The 26,135-nt window shown below is 40.6% G+C and overlaps 1 long non-coding RNA gene across 4 annotated transcripts in view; it reads right to left on the bottom strand.

Moving 5' to 3' along the window:
• LOC109548284 (uncharacterized) overlaps positions 1-26,135 on the bottom strand; it is a 58,391-nt gene that overhangs the window by 17,130 nt on the left and 15,126 nt on the right. For all 4 annotated transcript variants that reach the window (XR_004522810.2, XR_012327270.1, XR_004522809.2 and 1 more), the window contains exon 2: positions 4,197-4,300. This is a non-coding gene — a long non-coding RNA (uncharacterized lncRNA). The remainder of the gene's footprint in view (positions 1-4,196; positions 4,301-26,135) is intronic.

Raw genomic sequence — 26,135 nt, forward strand, 5'->3', positions numbered from 1 at the left:
CTACTAGACTCAACTCTATTCCTAAAGCACAACTCTGATCACCTTGCTTCCTTGCTCAGACACCATTAATGACTCCCCAGAGCATACAAAGTAATGTCCGGTTTCCTCAGTCTGGCACCTGGACACCTCTTCACAACCTGACTTCCACTAGCATTTCTGCTTTACCTCTTTGGGGCTCTCCTGCCCACACTCCTGCAGATTACGTCCAGTGGGGGAGATCAACACTGATCAATGATCACAGGAGCACGCATCTGTAAATTAGGATATGGGCTCTGAATGGCAGAGAGGATGCTATCAAGTCATAAAACTAAAATCTTGGTTTGGCACATTCAAGGAGCTGACCACAGGTTGGAGAGACATGAACAGAGGGGACAGTGTGGGGTTGTGACTGGAGAAGGGGCAGGGCCAACCACTCAGGGCTTTAGGGAGACCCTGTGGCCGACTTTGTTCTTTGTCCTAATGGCAATGGAGCCATTGGATGGTTTTAAATATTCTGGGCGGGATCATAATCTCAGTTTTAAAAGATGATCCTGCGGCAGGTAAGCTCCTCAACAAGGCGGATGTTACCTTTAGCTCTTGGTGGCCCTCAGTGCCTGGAAAAGGGTCTTCCATAAGGAGCTGTTAAATGAATACCTGGACAAGAGGAATGAATGCAGACATAAAGGAAGAGGGGGAGATGGAAAGAAGAAGAGGAGGTAGGGAAAGCCGGGTAAATTGACTGGAAAGAGGTGAAAGCCACTTGCGTTGTATGTATAAAAGAATGAGATACTTTTACCCAAATATTCTAAGTGTGGGCTACCATTTCATAGCTGTCACCACAAGTCGGCAGAAACCCTGTTGAAATTTGGCTTTGGAATTGCCTTCAGAGGCTCTTTATCAATTACACACGTCAAATCTCATTGTCTTATTGTCAAATTCGGGGCAAACTTTGCCTATTTTTTCCTCCACGTTTTCCTCCATGCCTATATGATCTTTTTATTTGCCTCCTTCCATTGTTTTCTTGAATTATAAATTATATGCCTCTTTATATTGTTTATTTGGATTACAAACTTCTAGAAGACAGAGACTAGATCTTTTAAATAAATTTTAATCGGAAAAGCAGATGTTAGGGATCTGGGTGCCCTACAGGGGCTTTTCCCGTTTACTGCGAAGGTAGAGGGTGTAGGGGGGAGGCATTAGGGGTTGATGAATTGAAAAGGGGACCAGGATCAGGGCAGGAGAAGGAGTCTCCTGACTTTTTTCTTTCTCCTTTATCTAGTACACAGGATATTGAACTTAATATATATATATATATATATATACACCAATGTGGAGATGTGGAGAAATAACTTTCATAAGGAGAGTATGGTGTGGTGGTTCAAGTGTGGACTCTGAAGTCAGAATGCCTGGGTTTAAATTCAGACTGCATTACTTACTAGCTGCGGGGTCTTGGGCAAGTGACTTAACCTCTCCGTGCTTCAGTTTTCTCATCTGTGCAACAGGCTGATAATACCACCTATCGCCTATGGTTAATTAAAGATTAAATATGGAAGGCACTCAGAGCAGGTCTGGTCCATAGGCCTGGCACTCAGCTGTTTACTTCCTCCAATTTTAAGATCCTTTGTTCCATAAGATTTGAAATTACAACTATGAAGTTTGATGCACATTTTTCATTTATTATTCTACGGACTTTATTTTGATGGTCCACAGAAATGTAATTAACATCATGCAAATATTTTGGTTAGGGCTAAAAGCCGCCTCCAACATTTAGCACAAAGGACAAAATGTTTAAGAATCATCACGTTTTGAAAGCTGAATGTGAGAGCTCTGTAGGTAAATCCCCTAACAAGTGAGAGATTTTTGAATAAACAATAATTTTGTAGCAAAAACTTAAGTAACAGCTGCAGGAAGTATTGAAACAAACAGAGCCTGGGGGTTGGTGTAAGTGAAGGATGCAACCTGGTGGAATAATTTATTATCTGGAACAACTGAAATACTGACTCTATGCATATCATCTGTATAGGAAATTTCAGGAATGAAAATACTTGCATGTCATCTTGGAACATTTATTGTCACAATGTTTACTTTTCAAAAGTAGGTGTGACGTTCGTTAGGCAGCTGTGGTTTTCTGGTATGATGTATAGAGATGGTAAAACATATGTGTATTTATTTGATATTGTCAGAGTTTCCAGTCATTTCCTAGCCTGAGTATGGCAGCGATTTTCCGTTTCATCATTGTTTTTATTTAACAGAATTTTTTGAAAGTATTTCAGCACTTTAAGTAAATGATGAGAGAACAAAGAAGAGAGAGGAGAGAGAGAGAAAGAGAGTAGGCAAATGAATAAGAGATGGGCACATGGTAGAGTCACGCGCCAATAAGTGTAAAGATTAAGTAAAAATCTTGCATATGTCTCTATTGTGAATTTTAGGCCAAATCTTTTCTAATTAAAAACCACCCATGAAGGCATCAAGATGACCTCTGGCCAGAGACTGAATCATCTTTGCATGGCATCAACATGACTCCCTTGTGCAGGTCCTCAGGAAACAGAGCAAACCCCTATTCCTGATCTGAGAAGACAGCCTGGGAACATGTTCCATCCGTGTGCATGAGGATCTTGACATGGAAAGAGATGATACACCCTTCTTCCCTACATGGTTCATTCAGGTTATTCATACCCCTAGAACTGAGAAGTTCATAATATACCGCCTTTTAACTGCTGTTTATAGAAATACACTTGTCAGAGTCCATCAAAGTCATGGACAGTGTAAAGAATGGAGAAAGTGTCCAATGGGGAAGAGTCATAGAAATCACCCAAATGAGGAAATTATAAGTAGATTTTCCATATGACTCCTTTTCTTTAAGGACATGTTCCATGTACGCAATCCTACTTTTGGGCAACTCCAAAGGAAATGCCCCCTCATCCCTCACATTCACCAAAAATTCAAACAGGAAGAGATGGATGATCCTTCCACTTTGTCCCAATTAATCCTCAGGGATTGTCTTTTTATTTTCTAACTTGACAAATTAATCAATGTCTGTAGAAAAATAAATTAAAAAGTTGAATCCTTTTCATTTCCCCTGCAGCTTAAGTTGCAGTGGAGTAGAATGGTAAAACATATGTTTGTGAAGTTTAGGGCTGTAATGGTGTATTTCTTCTGAAATAAGCAGTATGATAGAGTTTTGGGTTTGCATCATTTTAGAGATGGGTAAAAACAAGACTCAGAGATTTAAGAGATTTATAGAAGAGTCAGAAACAGCCCATTGCTCTATATTGTAAATCACCCCATTTTGACTGAAATTGCCTGATTCACAGAGAAGAAGCCTCATGTTCACTAGGTATAAGAGATGAAGAAGAAGGGAGGAAGGGGGAAGAGGGGAAAAAGAGAAAGGGGGAAAAAAGGAGAAGGAGAAGGGGAAGAAGAAAAAGAAGAACAAAGAACTACATTATTCTTCTCTCAGTTCAGTTTTCCCAATTCAAAGTCAGAGCTTGGTAGCTCAGGTAGAAGGGACATGTGGGGCTAAACCTGTACCCTCTGAGTGCTCGACAAATTAACTGAAGGGTGTTTATACTGAGCTGTCATCATGCTGCAGACCAGGCTGTGAGGAAGGGTGGGTTTGATTTATTCGCTGTTTACAGCAGTGAAAACGACTTGAGTGAAATTAAGGCAGACTTACAGTTTGTTGGTTGGTTCTTGGCCAGCAAGGATCATGTGCCTGTCATATTTACTCAGCTCTTACTACTGAGATTGCACAAAAGTTTAGGCAGTGCAGAGTGTTTTTAATTTTTTCTCCAAAGTAATAAACTCTAGACATTCTTAGGTATCAGTGTATTTGGATAGCAGATTTCAAATGTAAGTACAAGAGAAGCACCAGTCAGTTGGTTTTTCAATGAAAAGAAATTGGTGATTAGCAACAGATAAAACTAAGCATGCTTGTTGTTTTTAAAAATCTCTTTTCCTTTGGTATTCTGTAGTTTCATTATAATATGTCTGAGGATGAGTTTATTGTTATTTACACAGTTTGCAAATTGTTGGGCTTCTTGAATCTGCAGATTCATATCTTTCTTCAATTTTATAAACTTCTCACCATGATCTATTCAAATAGCCTCTTTCCTATATTTTCTCTGTTTTTTCTATCTTCAACTCCTATTAGCATATGTGGAACACCTCGTTTTGTCCTCTATGTCTCAATGTTTTTGTGTTTTTCATCTCTTTACCTTCCTGGGTTGATGGGCTTTGGGTGATTTCCTCAGATCAATCTTCTAGATCAACAGTTCTCTTTTTTCTGTGACTTGTTTGTTGTTAACATGTCCATTGAGCTCTAAAATGAATACATATTGCATAGTTTTAAAATTTGAAATAATTTTCATTTTAAAATAATTATAGAATTATAAGTTGCAAAAATAGTACAGAGAGTTCACGTATACCTATGTTCAGCTTCCCCCAGTGGTGACCTATTAAATAACTAGAGTGCATTATAGAACCTAAGGAGTTGATTGGCACAATACTATCAACTAAAGAACAGATTTTGCAAGTTTTGGCATATAATCATATTTTAAGGTATTTATGTATAAATATATGACATTTATCACAAGTGTAGATTCATATAACCACCACTACAGTTAACATACAGCATTGTTCCGTCACCACAAAGGAACTCCCCCATGTTACCTTTTTATAATCACACACGCCCCTTCCACCTTCTCTTAACTCTGGACATCCACTGATCTGTTGTCCATCATCTCTATAATTTTGTCATTTTGAAAATTTTATATAAATGGAACTGTACAGTTTGTAATCCTTTGAGACAGTTTTTTTTTTCACTCAGTATAATGTCTTAGAGATCCATCCAAATTGTTATATGTATCAATAATTTATTTAGAGGGTTCTTTACATATTCCTGATACAAGTTCCTTGTTAGATATGTAATATGCAAATACTTTCACCTCCAACAAGTTTTAGCTTTTACTGCCCTACTTTTTATTTCGCAAAGTTCTATTTAGTTCTCTTTTCAAGGTCAGCCTGAATTTCTTTTCAGAGAACCTTATACTTTCTCCTTAAGACCTTCTTTATATAGTTAATCCTTTAAGTCCTTTTAAAGATCATTTCTATTCAAGAATTATAATGTTTAAAATTCTAATTCTGTCTTCTGTATTGTTTGCTGACTCTTTCTCACATTATTGTTTCCTCATATGTTTCACAGTTTTAGACAATGAACTTGGCCTCATTGGAATTTAATCTCTTGAAATCCCTACAGAGACACATTAAGGGGATGTTCAAGAGAGGTGTTGCTTTTACTTTTGTAAGGTACTCCAGGAGTATCACCAGCTAAACACTACTTTTTATGCTATTATCTCAATTTAAAGTTTCCTACATCTTGCCCATGGCATGAATTTCAACACCAGATGGTTATGTGGCTATAAATCCTCAGAGATATCTTTTTTATTTTTTTTAAACTCCTATCCAAAGCTAATGGATTTTTAAAAAAATTATTTTAAAATTCTACACTGCTTCATCCTGGCTTCATGTTGCAGTTTCAGTTCCAACTTCTTGTCTCTAGGGCTTAAGGCTTTATCTCCTGTTCCTACACAGGGATTAGTATCCAAACTCCTTCCCTGCAGCAGCTGAAGCTTCAAGGCTCATGTTGACCTTACTGGTTTTCACTTCCCTCATTATTTTTGGTAACTGATGATTTCTCTTACCTTATTGTGAGCTTGTCTCTTAATTTAAAATATATATTTCATTTTAAAATAGTGTATTTATAAATATTTGTTATTTTTTATCCAGTATTCCTTGTGTTTAGTAGTGGAAGAGTTTTCAAACTATCTAGACATGTATTTTTCCCATTAGCTGTTTATAACAAATTTTACAAAACCGTGAACTGACTCCTTTAGTTGAATGATGTCAGTATTTATGATGGAGATATAAGGCTTTGTGTGACTTTGTAAATAAATATGCTTTGAGAGTGTAATTATGAGGTTCTGGCTCTCAATATAAATGTCACATCTGCAGAGAAGTCTTCCTTGACTAATTCCCAGCTCCAGTCTTTCTACCTCTTTTTATCTCTCACTCTAGTTTAGTTTCTTCAAAGCACTCACACTTTCTTATTTTTTGATTCTTAAGATATATTTATTACAAGTCTTCCCCCCACTAGGATGTAAGTTCACAAGATTGTGTCAGATCAGAGCAGAAGGTTAGAGAATAAGTTTACCTGTCAAGGAGTCACCAAGTACTAGTGATGTGAACACATGGAATATGACATAGGTGACCAGAGATGCATGAATGGAATGCAGTTTCAACAAAGAAAATGGAAATTTAGTAAAAATATTTGTGTGCTATTTGAAGGGAGAATAAACATATTAAAAACAAAAGAAAAGATTTTAGCAAAATCTGGATGACCATCAGAATCATTTTCATTGTAAATCAATTAACAAAAAATGAAAAAAAAACCATTTTCATCACCTACAGTTTTGCACGTGGATAACTTTTTTTTTAAGTTTTATTTTTATGTAAACTACACACTATTTTATAAAACACAATAAGAAGCAACATCTCAGGAAGTGTCTGGTCATGCCCACTAGGGGTGGCACAACACTGCTCCCAGCAAGGTTGGAAAAGCTGCCCTTGAGGAGGCAAGTTGCCCAAGCATGATGGACAGCAGAACCTTTCCTGGGTTTGCTCTTAGGAGCTACAGAATCTAGAAAAATATGTCTGAGGGCAAGAATTTGGCAGCATTTCTCCAGCTCTGGCCAAGGTTAAGGAGATCTGGTCTGGGGCATTTAGTACAAGGATTATTGCTTCGCTTCTGCAGCCTGAATGAAAATGCCATTGGGAGCATCCCTTTGATCTGATTTCATATATCAATAACAGACATTCATCTGATTGAGAGTGTGGTTGTCCAGGTGTTCTGCATGGCAAACATGGACACTTTGAACTCTGAGAAGGATTATCCCTCCTTGTAATTAGTGAGCTGGCTTTCTGGTTTATACATATGTTTCTTGTGAACTTTGTAAGTGGATCGGTCCCAATCAGCCCTAGTGCAACATCAAGTTTAATGTCTGTCCAGCTGAAGATCAGACTGAAGTTTGGTCTGGGCAACAAACCAGCCTCCAAGACCTATGGTTCCCCAGTTCTCATTCCTGGGCTGGCAGCATCAGATGACCCAGGAAGCTTAAAAATATTTATTCCTGGACCCCACATCAGTCTTTCCTGATTCAGAGCTGGTGTGAAGTGGGGAGGAGAAAAGGGAATCTGTTTTTAAGAAGCCTTTCTGATGAATCTTATGCAGCAGATTTGGGGAACACTGCCCTAGATCATTTTCTTTTCCATCCCCTTGTAACTGGAATGTGCATCTTTTTCCCCTTGCCCCCAAATAATGACTCTGATTTCAGAGGACTTAATTGAGTGTAATGCAATCTCCAGTGCTGTAGGCTTAATCATCCTATGGGTAATTGCATTTTGAAATAAGAGTTTGTTAGTGCAAATAAATCTTTGCAGCATTAGGGCCTTCTCATCCTTTGGAGCAAGCAGAAAGGTCAGGTTCAGTTCTAATGTCCTTTCACCCATCCTTCTGCACCCCTCTCCCACATCTGGTGTCTCTTTCCTATTTACACAGGCTGCAAAGATTTATGTTCCAAGGAAGGTGCTGTATGCAGCTTTCAGAAACCAGCTGCCTCTGTGCATAATTTCAGTTGGCCCGTGAAGATTCTTTAGGAGACACAGGGTTTCATTCAAGAGCTCATGCCTCTCCCAGCCACTCTCTCTGCAGAAAGCATCTACTTCTTTGGAAAATAGAGAAAAAATCAAATTTAGTATGTGGGCCAAAGTGCTGTGACTCAGGATTCCTGTTACTTTGGTTGGGGACAGGGTAGAAGGGATTTTGATATCTTACCTTCTGCTAATTGTTATTCAACTAGGAAAAGAGAAAAGGAATTAACAGGGAATGAAGGGATTGAACAAATAAATATGGCTTTCATGCAGGAAACTGAGTTGATGCCTTTTTAAAAAAAATGTATTTTATTGTAGTATAGTTGATTTACAATGTTGTGTTAATTTCTCCTGTACAGCAAAGTGATTCAGTTATACATATATATATATACATACGCGCACACACACACACACACACACACACACACACACACACATATATATATATACATACTTTTTCATATTCTTTTTCATTGTGGTTTATCACAGGGTACTGAATATAATTCCCTGTGTCATACAGTAGGACCTTATTTTTAATCCATTCTATATATAATAGTTTGCATCTGCTAATCCCAAACTCCCAATCCATCCCTCCCCCACCCCCCTTTCCCTTGGCAACCACAAGTCTGTTCTCTATGTCTGTGAGTCTGTTTCTGTTTCGTAGATAAGTTCATTTGGGTCATAGTTTAGATTCCACATGTAAGTGATATTATATGGTATTTGTCTTTCTCTTTCTGACTTATTTCATTTGGTATGATAATCTTTAGGTCCATCCACGTTGCTGCAAATGGCATTATTTCATTCTTTTTTATGGCTGAGTAGTATTCCATTGTATATATGTACCACACCTTCTTTATCCATTCACCTGTCAAGGGACGTTTAGGTTGTTTCCATGTCTTGGCTACTGTGAATAGTTGATGGCTTTTTTAGAATGGCTGCTATGCAGAATCTTTGTCTCCAAATTAACCTACTTACTGAAATTTACATGCTGGTAGGCTTTAATTCTATCTTGAAATAAGTGAAGTGGAAAGTCTTAAAGAGAAGCATAAATTACTGACAATCCACAGGACCCAAGATCTCTTTCCCCAGGACCAGTGCTAGGATTAGAAAGTACAATTCTCATCATTTAATCTCATTATCATTTGAGGATGGTAGCAACCCCTGGCTACAGAGTCCAATTCCATTCATTCAATTCTTCAATTTTATTCAATAAATATTTGTTGGTTACCCCGTTTGTGTGTAGCATTTTTGAGGATGAATACTGTACATTTCACAAGAGTTAGGACTATCTTGTGTGTGGCTATTCAGTGTCCATTAGGGTGAAGTCTAGGAACTTACATGAGAGCTCACATCACCTAGAGTCACATGGACTTGATGATTTAGTTAAGATGTCTTAACATATTGCAGAACTCCTATACCTTGTGATGGATTGATAACAAGTATTTTTCTCTCAATGCCTCTGACAAAGCTGTGGAGGCCACAATGCAATGAGTGGTTAAAGTACTGTACAATTCCCTCACAGAGGAGCTTGCACTGCTATTGAAAGAGGGTCTTGTTCACTTTAGAGAAGCCTTCACCTAAAACCACCTTGCATGAACTTGATAATGCATTTCTCAAATGTTGTCTATTGAACTTTTCAAGACATTTTTCAAGACAGACCTAACATATTTTCAGTACAGCACCAATTATTTTCTATTTCAGAAAAAATAGAAGAGTTTAAACATCCCATTAAACAGAGTGTAGAGAGGAGTTGTAAGCGAAGGGTTAAAGATGGTATTTCTCTTTTCCTCTTAACTTCAAAACTGTCATGAACGAATATATAATGATCCATCACTTGGCACTGCATTAAACATATTACAATTATCTGTATCTATACATTTATATCTATTTATAAATTGCCTCTGCCCTGTAACATGTCTCAGTCTGACAAACATGGAAGAAGAGTATTTACAACCCAGCAATATATGTAAGAGTGATATTCAAAATTCTGACAACCATGTGACCAGGACACCTGTCAGTCCAATCACATACTGCTGGGTGCAGGCTTGGATATAATCCTGGAATATATGGACACCAGATGCTGAGATGTGTGGAGATCAAGCTGGGAAAATGCAATGTTCTGGGTGCATCAAAGAGGTCTCCTTGGAAAGGATGGGTCTTGAATTGGGTGGTGCACAATGAGAATATGTTTCGGCAAAGTGCCGAACAAAGATTGTTTCAAACAAGAAGTGGGTGCAGAGGAAGATTAAAGGGTGGGCAACCAAGGAGTTAAACTAAGGCATCACTAGAATATAAGGAAGTGGAGAAAATTACACTAATTGGATCTTCATTCAGGGAGAGAACTACAAATGTTTGGAAAGACTATTTTGATAAGCTGCTTGGGATGGTGGGAGGAGATTAAGGGCCTGTAAGTATGTTCATGTTCAAATAACAATACCTGGTCTTTGAATCTCCTTTTATTTTGCTGATTGGGTTACTGCTTCTAGTGGTCCTCCTCCCCATTCTTAATCTTTACCCCAGCCCCTTTGCAGAGCTCAGTTATCTTAAGTAAATGTTGAACAAGTGTCTAAAGAATATTGGTTTGAATATGGGAGCCAATCCAGAGTGCCACACATCTCAATCTGGCCAAGATGCAGAGCTCGGACTCTATGGGAGGGAGCAGGTTGTGTGTCTGTAGTAGAACTATTTCCACTGAAGAGAGAGATACAATGGGTAGCATGGCTTGCTAGAGAGAGCACAAAATTTGCGGTCAAAGTACCTGGGCTTCAGTCTTAGCTCTGCCGCTAACTACCCATATATCTTAAGTAAGTCAAGAATGTAGATGATTTTTTATTCATCGTAACATCATCAGGAGCTAACAGGATGCTACAGGGCCTGGAGACGTGGAATAAATATTTGTTGACTATATGAGCATATGAATGAGTAAATGAATGACTGCTCTGAATTTCGGTTTCTTCGTTTGCAAGATTGTGATAAGATCAGATCTTCTTGAAGTAGGGTTCTTTTTCTTTTTTCTTTTTCTCTTTTCTTTTCTTTCTTCCTTAGATTGAAGGAGAGAATGCATATGTATGTTAGCTCTATGGAAACCATAAAGAATCCTCTAAACTCCAATAGTTTTATAGTCAGTCTAGTGAGAAAGATAGGTCAGGAGGTGTAGAGTCTGCCATGTTAATGTTGAATGTGAGTCTAAGTTGACAGGGATTCTAGAGTTATGCAACCCCTGCTTTGGTATCACAGCTATGAGGACACGTACCCTGCATCCCCAAGTGAAGAGCACTGAATCTGTGTATTGGAAAATGCTACAGTTCAGTCTATGTCCTGTGAGTTTTTCTCTTTTACTACTCACGCAAGAACACTTCACTTCTGGTGACCAAATATATGGGTGTTTTCCCCACACAAAACAATTCTCCATGACGTCATCTGGATGTCCTACAATTTAACTCAATTCTGACACTGTCTTCCTGGAGATAGCATCACATCCCACAGGTTAAGGGCTCAGTGCCACAGGACTTCCCCCACCCCACTTCAGATGCCAGTTGCTAGTCCCAGGCTGTCACCTGTGCTTCTGACCCATTGGCTATAATTCAGAAGTGGCCATGCCCCCTCCTTGGGTTTGATTAATTTGCTAGAGCAGCTCACAGACGCTCACTTACTTATGTTTACCAGTTTACCAGGATATGATGCAGGATACAAATGAACAGCCAGATGAAGAGGCACATAGAACTAGGTCTGGAAGGATCCCAAGAGCAGGCGCTTCTATCTCCATGGAGCTGGGATATGTTACCCTTCCAGTGTGGATGTATTCATCTACCAGGAAGCTCTCTGAGTCCCACATTATTGGAACTTTTATGGAGGCATCATTGCCAGTCCTTCTCCCGTCTCAAGAAAGTGGAGGGCAGGGCTGGAAATTTTAAGCTTCTAGTCATAGCTTGGTCTTTCCCAGTGACCAGTCCTCAATCAGGAGCCATCCAGAGTCGCCTCGCTAGAATAAAAGAAACTCCTACCCAGGAAATTACAAGGGCTTCAGGAGCTCTGTGTTAGTAACTGGAGGCAGAGATCAATACATATTTTTTCTATTATCTCACAATCTGAAACCATGACCAGTATTTTACTAGTTCATGGCAAAATGGAGAAAACAAGGTGCTATAATATATATTTTAATAAATCTACCTTTATACAAATTTGAGGACTTTGCTCTTTTTTCTGATATTATGTTCTTCCTTATTTTGGTGTCAAAATATTCTTTTAAAAATAAAATTAGGGCAGTAGTAGATATTTATTTTGAATGTCCTTATATATCAAATAATAAGATGGAAATTATCTACCACTCCTTTAATAATAAAATGGAAATTATCTATCATCACTCCTTTAAATTATCTATCACTCCTTAAATTGTATTCATCCAAAAAGCCCCTTAATTCAGCACCTGCTAATCCAGGAGAGTTCTGGGTGGACACACAGGAATTTGAGGCCCTTGCTTCAGTGTCATTATCGGGTTAGTCAACCCACTAAAGTTTGGCAGTCACAGAAAGAGTTAGAAATTCCACAGGTCAAAAAAAAAAAAAATCATGTAAAGCCATTTTGGAATGTTGTTCTAATGAAGCAGTAAGATACAAAAAAAATTTTTTTGAGTTTTTGTCGAGATTCTGACATCTCTTATTAACGAAGTAAGTGGCTAAGAAGTCTACACTTAAACCAAATGGACCCACCAGCTGAAATTTGAATAGATAAAATTACTTATGACAATTTCAGAGCTGGTTTAATTCACTGGGCAAAATGAGGTGCCTGTTTTAACTTGACTCTGGCATCTTCTATCTCTCTGCCTTTTCCAAGATAACTTTTATTTTATTTTATTTTTTAAATTTTATTTATTTATATATTTATTTTTGGCTGCGTTGGGTCTTTGTTGCTGTGCGCAGGCTTTCTCTAGTTGCAGTGAGTGGGGGCTACTCTTCGTTGTGATGCATGGGCTTCTCATTGCGGTGGCTTCTCTTGTGGAGCACGGGCTCTAGGCACACGGGCTTCAGTAGTTGTGGCTCGTGGGCTCAGTAGTTGTGCACGAGGCATGAGGGATCTTCCTGAACCAGGGATCGAACCCTTGTCCCCTGCATTGGCAGGCGGATTCTTAAACACTGCGTCACCAGGGAAGTCCCCAAGATAACTTTTGACCTAACTTTAAAAGACTGGTTTTGACCAAACTGAGTAGGTTTTGGCCAGATTGGTATCAAATTACATTTTGAATTTGATATCTGATTTAGTCCACAAATCAAGATCGAAGCACAAAAGAGGCTGACAAGAATTTACAGATGGAATTACCTTTTATTGTTCTTAACAGGTTTCAATTAAGTTTAGTATGTGGGTAGAAGTTATAGAAGTATTTGTTTGCAATACTTTCTCAAACCTCTTGTCCTCAAGTCATTTTTAGGCCACTGTACTATTTCCTGCTCTTATGCCTCTTAATTTTCCTCTATGGTGGTTTGTCTCTTTCTGTGAATTCTTTGATTATGAGCTCATCCCTTGAAAAGGTTTTTTGTTCTTATCCCCTCCTGAGGAGGTCCTATGAACCTAGAGCTGCAAATTCTCTTTTTTTTTTTTTTTTTTTTTTTTTTTTGCAGTACGCGGGCCTCTCACTGTTGTGGCCTCTCCCGTTGCAGAGCACAGGCTCTGGACGCGCAGGCTCAGCGGCCATGGCTCACGGGCCCAGCCGCTCCGCGGCATGTGGGATCTTCCCGGACCGGGGCACGAACCCGTGTCCCCCGCATCGGCAGGCGGACTCTCAACCACTGCGCCACCAGGGAAGCAAGCTGCAAATTCTTTACAGAGCAGCTCGACATTTGCATCTACTGAACCCCAGTGTTTTCAATGTTCCTATACTACTTCCATTTTAATTTCTTAGCTTGGGCTTCTGGTGCCACACAGATAGAATAGATGTGGATTCTGATGTGCAGGTACGCAGACCTGGATTTTCAACTTTCCTGAATGGATTCCGGCCTCCTTGAAACCCCAGACAGCAAGCTCAACGCTTTCCTGGGCTGCCTTGTGAATTTTCACTTGTTATTTTTATATGCCCCTTCGTCACCATTGAGCTACCATTTATTAAGTGCTTATCTTGTGCCAGATCTTTTGCAGACACCATCTTATAGGGGCCTCTCTATCCACAAGGCAAATATCAGTGTGCTCCACTCACTTTTTGCACCTCTCCTTATCAATACTTGAAGGGGATGTTTGTTTTAGGCCATTATAACAAAGGTATTTGCTGAGAATAACTGAACTAATAATTATTTTAGAGTTAATGTATGCAACATAACTATTTTATCTATAAATGAATAGTATATTCTGTGACTCTAATATTAACATCCATTCATTTCCCACAGGATTTAGGGAAAACCCATAGTCCAGAGTCACTGGGATCATATGTTAGACTACTTGAGTACAGATTATCCTTTTTTTTTTTTTTGGTCTCAGTCTATTTCTGGCCCTATTTCCATGACCCATGCTGCTCTACCTAGATCTACTGTGGATACATAATTTTAGCATCAGAGTGTGTGTGTGTATGATTTGCAGAAGGCTTTCAGTTTTTCTCACTGCAATTGTTCGAAATTTAGGTCCTAAATAGAGCTAAATGACTTGCTATTTTCCAAACTTACCATTCCTCACCACAGTCTTTGTCTTTGTATGTGGAGTTCCTCTACCTGGAATCCCACAGTAACCTTTCTGCCTGACAAACACCTACACGTCTTTCCAGACCAAGTTCAAACGCAGCCTCATTTGTGATGTCCACCCTTAGCCTCCCAGCTAATCCACTCTTCCTCTGTGCTCCCAAAGGACCTTTGGCATCATAGTGACTGGATTACCATTATTTGCACATAGGTTTGTTTCTCCCGTTAAATATGAGCCCCCTTGAAAGAAGGGAGTGTGTTTATCATTTCTGTATGTTTAGCAAGCAAGAGTTCCTGTCACGTAACAGGTGATCAAAAAATGATTGGGGAGTGAATGAATAAAAGTTAAAGGCTTTTTACCTCATCAACTGTATTTTATTCTAGAATTATTTCCATCCTTTTTTCGGTGTTATATAGATATGTGTAATGTAGGGATACGTTGATTCCACCACATCAGGGCTAATGAGTTTTACAAAATGTCTAGGAATGCCTTCTACAAAACTACCTTCTGAAACTGTGGTAGGGTGGGTTTTATAGAATTTATCAATCTAGATGAAGATCCAAATTTGTCTGTGTAACAGTCTCATGCTCATGACTCATGGGTAAACTCATAAAAATTCACGTGATCCCACCCAGAGGCAAGAGCAGGAGAAATCCGCAACGTATCCTATTAAGAGCCTCTGAGTTTTATAAGTGACAAGTGGTTATTCTCTTGCTGTTTTCAAGATTATATTTTTGTTTTGGATTTCAGGTTTTTTTGTTTGTTTGTTTGTTTGTTTGTTTGTTTTTTGCAGTACACAGGCCTCTCACTGTTGTGGCCTCTCCCGTTGCAGAGCACAGGCTCCGGACACGCAGGCTCAGTGGCCATGGCTCCTGGGCCCAGCCGCTCCGCGGCATGTGGGATCCTCCCGGACTGGGGCATGAACCTGTGTCCCCTGCATCGGCAGGCGGACTCTCAACCACTGCGCCACCAGGGAAGCCCGGATTTCAGTATTTTTAATGTGATGTATATAATTGTGGCTCTTTTTGCATTTATTTTACTTGGAGTTTGTTGAGTTTCCTGAATGTGTAGGTTATTGAGTTTTTAAAATAAATTTGGGTTATTAAAAAAAAAAAAAAAGAGCCTCTGGGTTATACACATTATTCCTGGAAGCACTGGACCCTAGCTGTACTTCCAGTTTATAAATGCCTCATCACATTGAAAATGTTTACAGTTCTAAGACCAAGCCACTGCGCATAGCTCGCCAGCTTTCCAGTACGTGGGGGCACAACTGAAAAGCTGTCAAAACAGCAGAATGATGGCCTGGAACTCTGCCATCCAGAGGTTCGGGGCATAAAGACAGACTCACAGAAATAGATTGCTAGGCATGGAAGAAAGGCTTGATTTTTTTTTTTTTTATTGAGGACTCCAAAGAAATTTTATTTATGTGTATTATATTTATCAATATTTACTGTATTTGAAAATTAGAAAAGAACATTAAAATATTAATTCATTTAAAAGTAACAATAAATCCATTACTGGTTAAAATAACTAATGTATTTTTATGAAAAATAATTACATTTTCTCAAACAAAAAAATTGCTGAGAAGCATGACATTGTTTTACATATTTGAAAATCTCCTTAATGGTCAGTTTACTAGAAGAGCAGTTGGACTCTACTGTCTACTTCTGCATTCTATCTGCTTGATATCACATGTCACGTAACCCCTGGAAAACTCCACTGTACACTTGTGAGAGAACAAGTGGAAAAGGGAACGTGACTTGGACTCAAACTCTAATTAGAAAATGAAATTGGATCCTCTCTCCTCCCCAGCGAGAGAAAAATAACCCTATTGCCTCAAGGTGCTGACAGTGGAAGGGACTAAGACTATATCATAGTATTGTTATGAAAATGGTTTTGACCTTGCAGATCTCAAAGGGTCTCCGTGACTCCCCAAGATCCCCAGACCACACTTTGAGAATTGCTGCCTTAACTAGATGCAGCCATACCTGACGCTATCTACTCTTACCAGTCTTGTGAGCCTACCAATATCCATTTATTTTTTCCCTTAAACTGCTGGAGTTGGGTTTCTGTTACTTGCAACTGAAAGAATTCTGATTAATACACAAATAAACCCCTCATGGTTCTTCTTCGTTTAGGAAAAAATTTAGGGAAGCTTAGGGGAGTCTCACAGATGCAGCTTTGAATCTTTTCTCTCTTTGTATTTCCTCCCTCCTTCCTTCTAAGGCTTAACTTTTATTTTTGTTTTATAAATTCAGTGAACTGGGCAAAGCAGCAAAAGTCAGGTTCTATCTGGTTTACTTCCAGCAAACCAGAGTTTTGTGGTTCTATTTCTTTTCCAAGATATCTCATCTTGGAGATGGGCTTTCATCTTTATCAGATAATGGGAATAGAGGCCGACTTAGTGGCACAATTCTTGCTGGTAAGAATGAATCAGGGGACTTCCCTGGTGGCCCAGTGGTAAAGAATCTGCTTTACAATGCAGGGGATGCGGGTTCAATCCCTGATCAGGGAACTAAGATCCCACATGCTGCGGGGCAGCTAAGCCTGTGTGCTACAACTACTGAGCTCACGCGTCTCAACTAGAGAGCCTGCATGCCACCAACTACAGAGCCCATGCACTCTGGAACTCAAGTGCCACAACTACAGAGCCCATGCGCCCTGAAGCCTGTGCGCCACAACTAGAGAAGAGAAAACCTGCACACCACAACTAGAGAGAAGCCCGTGCACCGCAACCAAGAGCCCACATGCTGCAGCTAGGACCTGATGCAGCCAAAAATAAATAAAATAAGTAAATAAATAATAAAAAAATCTTAAAAAAAAAAAGTGGACAGGCTGTGAGTTATGTTGTTAGTAATACAACACTTTCTACTTTGTTTTCTCTCTCTCTCTGTCTCTCTCTCTCTCTCTTTTAGAGGTTGATATTATATTCCCAGTCATTGGGCAGAATTATGATTACAATTATAATTAAACTAGTACTTTGAAGGGCCTTGAATAACTTTGCTCTGACAGCCCTCCCACCTCTGATGGCACGCTGCTTGGACAGGGAACTACCTACCTAGAAAGGCAATGAGACAGCCTATGAGACGTTACTGGTTTTGGAGGCAGGAGACTGGATTTGAATCTTGACACTGTGATTTACTGTTTTATATTCTTGTCTCTCTGAACCTAAGTTATCTAATTTGTGAAGTGGGGCTAATAGAGCATTCAGTTTACGGTAAAAGTAGGCTAGGATAGCACTTGCATGGGGTCAGCAAAGAGCAAGGTGTGGCTGGGATGTTGCCGAGGTCAATGACCCCCCCCCGAATTCAGTGACTCTGTTAAGAAGGCAGGTCCCAGGGCTTCCCTGGTGGCGCAGTGGTTGAGAGTCCGCCTGCCGGTGCAGGGGACACAGGTTCGTGCCCCAGCCCGGGAAGATCCCACATGCCGCGGAGCAGCTGGGCCCGTGAGCCATGGCCGCTGAGCCTGCGCGACCGGAGCCTGTGCTCCACAACGGGAGAGGCCACAACAGTGAGAGGTCCGCGTACCGCAAAAAAAAAAAAAAAAAGAAAGATAAATAAAAACAAATGTCAACAAAACAGCTTGTGTATAGAAACTATATTCATTATAGCCCCAAACTGAAAACAGCCCAGATGACCATCAACAGGAGAATGGATAAACAACTGTGGCATATCCATTCAAGGCAATACTACTCAACAATAGGAAGGAACAAACTACCAACACATGCAACAACAGGGATGAATCTCAATTACATCATGTTGACTGAAAGAAGCCAGTCACAGAAGAGTACGTTCTTTGTGATTCTATTTATGTGAAATTCTTGTATAAGCAGAACTAATCTACAGGGGGAGAAATCAGAATAGTGGTTGCTACTGTTGGTAGGTGTGGGCTAAAAAAGGGCAAGAGAAAGCTTTCTTGAGTGACGGGAACGTTCTCTACCTTGACCAGACTGGTGGCTACACAGGCGTATTTATTTGTCAAAACTCAGAGAGGCACTCTATAATATATATTTTTAAAACAGAGAATTAGTTCAAAAGAGGAAATAGAACCACTGTGCTTTGTTCAGACCACAATTTAGTACATTTTAAAAATAACAATAAATCAAAGTACGTTCAGATATGGGTCACCAGGAGGAAGAAGGGTCAGGAAGTGATGATGCAATGAGAAAAGTGAGGAACAGGGGAGATGCAGGCTGGAGAGAAGACAAGTGGGGAGTGTTGTGTCCTTCTATTCATTCATTGGGAGGGCAGTTGTGTGGTTAAATGCGTGTAGTTATTCACTGAAACTCCAGAGGGCATAACCAGGACCGATGGGTAAAAGTTAAAAAAAGGAAAAAAGTTAAAAAGAGGAAGATTCTTCTAGATACCAGACAATGGGGCTGCAGAGCAAAGCAAAACTTGGACAGTCATCAGGAAGCTGCCACAGAGCCTGGACAAGGGGTGGTGAAGGCCTGGACCACACATGCTATGGGGATGGAGAGGATGTAAAGGGAGAGTGGGTTTGAGAAGTGTCAGGAAGTACAGCTGACGTGACACGTGTGTGTGTATGTGTGTGTGGCATACAAGGGAGAACAATAAATTAAGAATGACTCTCACATTTTGCCGAAGAAGACACTGTTGGTATTAGTTATGTGTCATAAGATCTTATGAATCATGAAATTGTTTTAAAATGTTAGACCTTAAAATTGTGCAACTGTGTCTGACTAAGTGATTGAAATGGATTTTTTTTAAAATGTGACTGAGTCACAGAGCTATTGGAAACAGGAACCAGAAGCCAAACTACCCACCTGTCTGACCTTTCAAAGTAACAAGGTAAGCTGGCCATTCAAGCCCCATCGCACCACCCTATTTTCAGTTTCCTGAACTTACTTCTCTGATATTTTGTAGTTTATATTGTCTGTCTCTGTCCACTAGAATATAAGCTTCTTCAGAGCAAGGATGCTGTGGTCTTACTCACTGCTGCATGCCCAGCTCCTAGCACACTGCCTGTCACACAGATGCTCAGTCAATACCTGAGGCTTGAAGGGAGGTTCCAGGCAGAGCTTATCTGGTGATGGCTGTCCGGTGGGTGGGTATGAAGAACTGCAGAAACACATGCCAGAGTACGCCAGCCATTCACAGATGCTGTGGCGGGCATTCCAGATGTTTGTTTCTTTAAGTGTAACGCTCTCCCGATACCTCTGCAGCACTTATACCTCATGCCAGTGCAGATCCCATGAGCCCCACACCTTGCTCCAGCTGCCACTACTCAAACAGCTTCCAGACAGGCCTCCAAGCAGACTAATACTGCAAACACACTTGTCCTTTCCTGCCTGGGTTTCTCTGATGCCAGCGTGTGAGATCCTACAGTGACCTGCAGGACACTCATGAGTGTGCAGTTCAGAAATGCGAGCATGATGGAGCCGCCCTTCATCAAACGGGGACAGGTATCAATGCACAAATATTTCCCCCTATTGTAATTGGGGCTGGTAGCTCCGAGATGACACATTGCAGGAGGCTCCTCAGAAAGTTCAGGCAAGGTCAAGCAGTAGTCCCCTGTTGCAGGGGCCAACTTGATAACGCATGCTTACGTTGGCTTTCCCTCTTCCCTGGTTCCTAGTTCCACTCCGCCCTTCTTCACCCCTCCCTGGGATCAGTTCCCAAATGATAACCGACATGCACATGTGCGTTTGTCTCAGGCCCTGCTTTCTGGGTGACCCAGGCTAAGACAACAATCTAATTTTCATATCCTCGAATCTGACAGTGTTTTCTTGGTTCAGGAAAACCACCTGTATATAGGTCAGACACCTCTGGCAACAAGAAGGACACCTTAAAATCCTCCCATGTCCTTTAACTCCCTGGTCCCCTGAAGTTCCGGAGCAAAGTGAGGATGAGCACGTGGTCCTCATGTAAAGGCAGCATTCCAAGGCCTCACCAGTTATGGTCTAATGGGTAGTGGCAAACCCTCCCTGAGAAGAGCAACGAAGGGCAGAAGCCATCTTCAGATGTGAGAGGCGAGCGCGAGGCTAGGTTGGCAGCTGACTGGAAGCACACTGATGGGCTAAACAAGCAGTAGCAAGGAGATTTCTCAACTTCCAATGCAGTTGAAACCAAGGGTAATCATTAGTCAAATCCATTTCACCTGCCTTCGCTAATCAAGGTTTTTTTTAAGACTTGTGGGTTCTCCAAGTGGAGCATAGCCTAAGCGATAAATGTTTGCCTGAACTGTTTTCCAGGAACTTGGAGTTAGCTGTGCCTAGTTCAGGCAGAGCTAGTTAAGACTGGTTAGGACCACCAACCCTCCAACTGGGCATACACAAGTGTCCACCGGGTGACCTTTTGATGTCAGAGGACTGCAAACTCCACCCTCAGATGGTGCTAAGGGCCTCCACTTTTGAACGTGCAGAGGTCTATAGCTTAGTTACACCCACGCAGAATGACGATTACTGTACCTTTTTCCAATTACCTTTCCCTATGCTCCCCCTGCTTCTGTATTCTTCATCCCATAAATACCCAAGCCCCTTGCCTTTGTGGAGGCAGATCTAAGACTTGTTCTCCTGTCTCCTGACTTGGCCACCTTGCCAATAAACCCTCTCTTTGCTGTGTTTTTGCTTGCGCTGTGTAGGTTAAAACAAAACTGGTTCGGTAACAGTGCTGCATACCCATACCAACTACAGAGATCATTGATGGGGGCAGAGAGGCTCTGGGCTGGGGACAACGGACAAGTAGTAACAGCAAAGTTTCTTCCTCTCTGGTGGGATCTGTATCTCATTCCCTGGCCTTTTTTTAAAAAAATTGAGCTAAAATTCACATAACACAAAATTAACTGTTTTAAAGTGTACAATTCAGTGGCATTTAGTACATTCACATGTTGTGCAACGATCACTTCTACCTTGCTCCAAATAATCTTCGTCACCCTAAAAGGAAATTTTATACCCAGTACCCCGCCCCCTGCCCAGGCCCTGGCTATCATTAATCTGCTTCCTGTCTCTATGGACTTAGCATATTCTGGGTATTTCATTTAAGTGGAATCATACAATATGTGTGACATGTTGTGTCTGGCACATTTTGATTGTCTAGTCATCATCTGATGGGCATTTGAGTTGTTTCGACGTTTCGGCTATTGTGATTAAGGCTGCTATGATCGTCTGTGTACAAGTGTGTGTTTGAGTCCCTGTGGTCAAGTCTTCCAGTGTGTAGCTAGGAGCGGAATTGCTGCCCATCCGTTTTCATGAGGGCTTCTTTTACCAGTGCGCCAGTTTGAGTCCCAGAGACTCTATGTGCCAGTTGGTCTCCAGAGGAAATTGATAACCACTTTACACTAAACATCTGTGAAAGGATTTAAGATGACCACGTAACTACACTCATCCCCAGTATTCGTGGAGGATTGGTTCCAGGGCCCCACCATGCTCAAGTCCCTTATACAAAATGGTATCGTACAGTGAGCGCTCTGGATCTATGGGTTCGGCATCTGTGGATAGGGAGAGCTGACTGTACATCCACTCGGCCAAAGCTGAAGAAGTTGGCTTCTGGGGATATCTGAGGAATCTGACCTAAGTCCTTCCCTTGTCTCCCTTTTCTTCACAGTAAGGATCTCAGCCTTAGTGGGAACTTACTTGGATGGGTTGGTGAATTTCGCTGTGGGTGAGCGCTGTGCGTGTGTCTTGTCTTTGAGCACAAAAGCTGGATTTAGGTACATCTGTAAAATCATTTCAGAAAAGCAAGCAAGCAGTGTCCCTGTACCCTTATTTCCACATTCCCTTGTGGGAAGTCCTTCAGCTGGGTGACTGGTTATTTATACTGGTTATCATGTAAGCATTATCTGGAACAAATTTTGAAAAATAGAAAAACGGGGGGAAAAATAGAAAGGATTTGATACTACGAAGCTTAAGGTCAGTTCTCTGAATGAAAACAAACTACCTGTACTGTGACAGTCTGGGTTGGAGTTGAAGGCTTTCTGTTTTCCACACTGTGAATGCCCTATAGACTGAATTCAGAAACATCTCACTGTGGCAGTAAGACATTAAGTCACCATTGGCTTTGATTAGTAGCAATTCTAAGAAATGAATACTGTTTTAAACAAGAAATGTCCTGGAGTTCTGTTTTGGCAAACTGTTCTGTTTTGGAAAGTTAAGCATGTGTCTGAGTATATATATGAGTGGCGGAAGAATCTGTGGTCCAGATTGAGACAAGAAACGCTAATAGGGACAGACAACGTATTACAATATTTGTGGCCGGTCAGGTCTCGGTCCCTCACAGCTTGACCTTTTAATTCAATTCAAGAACTGTTACTTCTGATGTGTGTACAAGTGTCCAAGTGCCTCTGCAAGAGTGAGGCTTCTCACTTTCTTGCCTTGGTGTCTCTGCTACTTTGAGCACCCAGAACACTCCCCTCTCAGATTTTCCACTGTGGAGGTCACTGACAACGGAGTGATTAAACAGAGGCAGGATCGCTGAGGTATTTAAGTTTCTGTTCATAAGTCTCTGTGGGAACCTTGCACAGGCCCCGCTTTAATTATTTTCTTTCAGAGCCCCAGGGTCGACAGGAACAGCCCTTTGGGAGTAGCCTGCTGTTTTGATTTTAACTCTCCTCTTCATCAGTCTGATAAAGTGTTTTCACTGGTAATGGTTTTCATAAGAAAGCTGAATTTGCATCTTGGAGTTTCATACGTATTTCAGTAATGTATGCAGAAGGAAAACTGCAAGGAGGTATGGAGAATTTTAGCATTAAGAATTGAGAAAAACACAATTAGCCAACATTCCTAGGAAAACTCCAAGTTCTAAGTTCTACGCTTCCAGCAAAGCTTCCTTTCCCACCTCATCTCCACAAAAATAGTGTTCCCATAGCAGCTAATAGCTATCGCTCCTTCACTTACTTGGCACTGTGCGGTATAATCCTCTCTCAAATCTTATGATGGGTGTTATAAACTCTGCTTTACGGATGACAGAATTGACGCTCAGGAGCAAGCAGAGCATGGTGGTCAGAAGCATGAAATCAAAAGTAAACAGAAATAAGTTCGAATCCTGTCTCCACCTCCATCAAGGTACTTGATCTCTCTTTGCTTAGTTTCTACATCTATAAAAAGGAGCCGATAAAACCTTAGTAACGAGGTCTTACGGTTGCTGAGAGGATTAAATGAGTGTATAAATGCATTTAACTTAGCAGGAACATTCAAAAAGGGGTCCTTCAGCTCCCTCTGCCGTGACAGGTTTTAAATCCCTGGCTTCTGTTCTTGGAATGGCCTCCCACCTGTCAGTGTCCGTTAAAGTGAGGTTATAAAATAGAGCTCATCCAACCACCCACCACTTCACTGGAAAATTTTCATAAAACTGTTTTCTCTTTGCTGAAATAGAGATAAGAATAGTTTCAATCTCATAGGGATGTCACGAGGAAAAAGTGAAGTAATAAGCACAGGGCCTGGCACCATGATATTTAGTGTGTTTTATTAACTACTATTATTATTACTAAATTACATACTATTTAATATCTATTATTATTTTTACTATCATTTAACCTTTAAAATCTATACTAATTTCCTTGCCCTTCTACCCTTATCAAGGAGAGAAAAAAAATGATCTGTCCCTACTTTTCATAAGAAGAATGTATACAAATAATTATTCTTCAACCATATCTATTTATTTTCCATTTTCAGACTTGACATTGACCTAGCTGTGCCACGTACGTTGCAGTCCAGGTACTAGAGGGCAAAGCATCCTGGAATGGCATCAGGAGACCTATGTTCTAATCTCCAACAGCACTAATTTACTGTGTGACCTTGGGCAAGTCACTTGACCTTTCTGTGCTTTGGTTTCCTCCTCTGTTAAACCAGAGACTGGACCGAAGTCTCTTTTAGCACAAAGATTGCATGTTTACAACTCTTCATGTGTGTAGATATATATGAGTATTATCTCTGCATCATAATTATTTTTATTATTTAAACCTGCTTTGTAACTAGCTCATTTAAGCCTTTATTTCTATTTTCCTATGAGATAATGCACAGGGTTCTGCAGGAAGTAAACAGCAGAGACAGAACTAGGAAGTACAGACCTTGGCCTTCAGCCTCTGGTTTAGCTCAGACCTAATATTCCACTATAGAACTCACCAGAGCTGTGGGAAACTAGAAGAGAGCGGTGTGGGGCATACTGTCACCTTTTTCAGTTCTCATTGATGCTCTTATCATTCTTTTTATCCAAATGTCTCTGCTTTTCTTTGCTTTGGACATTTTTCAAATATATCTAAAAATTTCTCAAAAAATATTATCAGTAGTTCTTAAAGATATATTTCTTACCTTACACACACGTTTATGAAGGTGAAAAAGTTGTTAAATTCTGTTTGGCTCGTAGAGGTATAACATTTCATACCTTCAGCACCTTTAAAATGCTTAAATTTAGAAGCCACAAAATATTCTTCCCCTGTGACTGAGAGTCCAGATTTCCCTTTTAGTACTTCATGCTTAGATTTTTGGAAGCCTGATAACTCTCTCTCATCATTATGATATTAGCAAAGCCTTAAAAGGTTGACCAAAGACTTTTTAGATTTGATGGAGTTTGGAGTAAAAGCAGAATTAATAGTTAAGAAAAGAAACTGATTCCTCACAATCCGTCTTCTCCCAAGACGAATTTTCAGCCTAAACTTCTGGCAGAGACATTTTGAATGATTTTGTAATATCTTACAGTTCCTGGAATGGGCAGGTGCTACACAGACGGGAAGACCTGTGGGCTCATGGAGATAACATGAACATCTCTGCTCTTGCCAGCCTTGGGCGAGGCTAGTCCTGGAGCCACTGATCAGTCGCATGAACGTAACACTGCCCTCTTCCTAAGGGCTCGGGACAGACTTGTACTGAGCACATTTCCTTCCTTTTCTTAATTTTATGTAATAGTGATGTACCCCAAATACAGCACAATACCAACCGGCATTTTACCACATGATTTTTGGCTGTATATGTATAAACACATTTTATGTTAATAGTTACACAGTTTTAAATGTATATTATAAAACACTGAGCCCTTTGAGGTTGGCTCTATTGTAATTCCCACTTTTTTTTTTTTTTTTTTTTTTATGCTATACATGGGTCTCTCATTGTTGTGGCCTCTCCCGTTGTGGAGCACAGGCTCCGGACGCGCAGGCTCAGAGGCCATGGCTCACGGGCCCAGCCGCTCCGCGGCATGTGGGATCTTCCCGGACCGGGACACGAACCCATGTCCCCGGCATCGGCAGGCGGACTCTCAACCACTGCGCCACCAGGGAAGCCCTGTAATTCCCACTTTACAGATGAGAAGGCTCAGGCACAGAGCCGTTAGGTGACCAGAGCACGGTACTCAGCTGGACAGCACCAGAGCTGGGATTCAAACCCAAGCAGTCTGGCTCCAGAGCCTGACTCTTACCACTGTAGCTTACTTGAATAAATATATAAGCAGGGAATTATTACAGTAAAATGGTGAGATACACAGTACTCTCAAGATTTACTTATTTCTATTACTTCTAAACAATAATTATTTATTATTGTTCATACATCTGTGAATCTGCTGAGGGTTGGTTGACCTTGACTGGGCTCAGCTGGGTGGCTCTGCTCCATGAGAGACAGCAGCTGACCATCCACTTCTCCCCGTGGGAACCAACAATACCAGTTTCTTGGGTATCTTTCCATATATATCTTGTGCACAAACAGGTTAAAAAAGAATCCCCCCTTTAAACACAGTTGTGGTATATTTTACACACTGTTCTGTATCTTGAAGATGCTTGGTTTTAAAGGAGAATTATGGAAAACAATACAGAGGTTCCTCAAAAAACTAAAAACAGAACTGCCT

This window comes from Tursiops truncatus, chromosome 17 (genome assembly GCF_011762595.2).
Source record: "Tursiops truncatus isolate mTurTru1 chromosome 17, mTurTru1.mat.Y, whole genome shotgun sequence".
Classification (NCBI taxonomy): Eukaryota; Metazoa; Chordata; class Mammalia; order Artiodactyla; family Delphinidae; genus Tursiops; species Tursiops truncatus.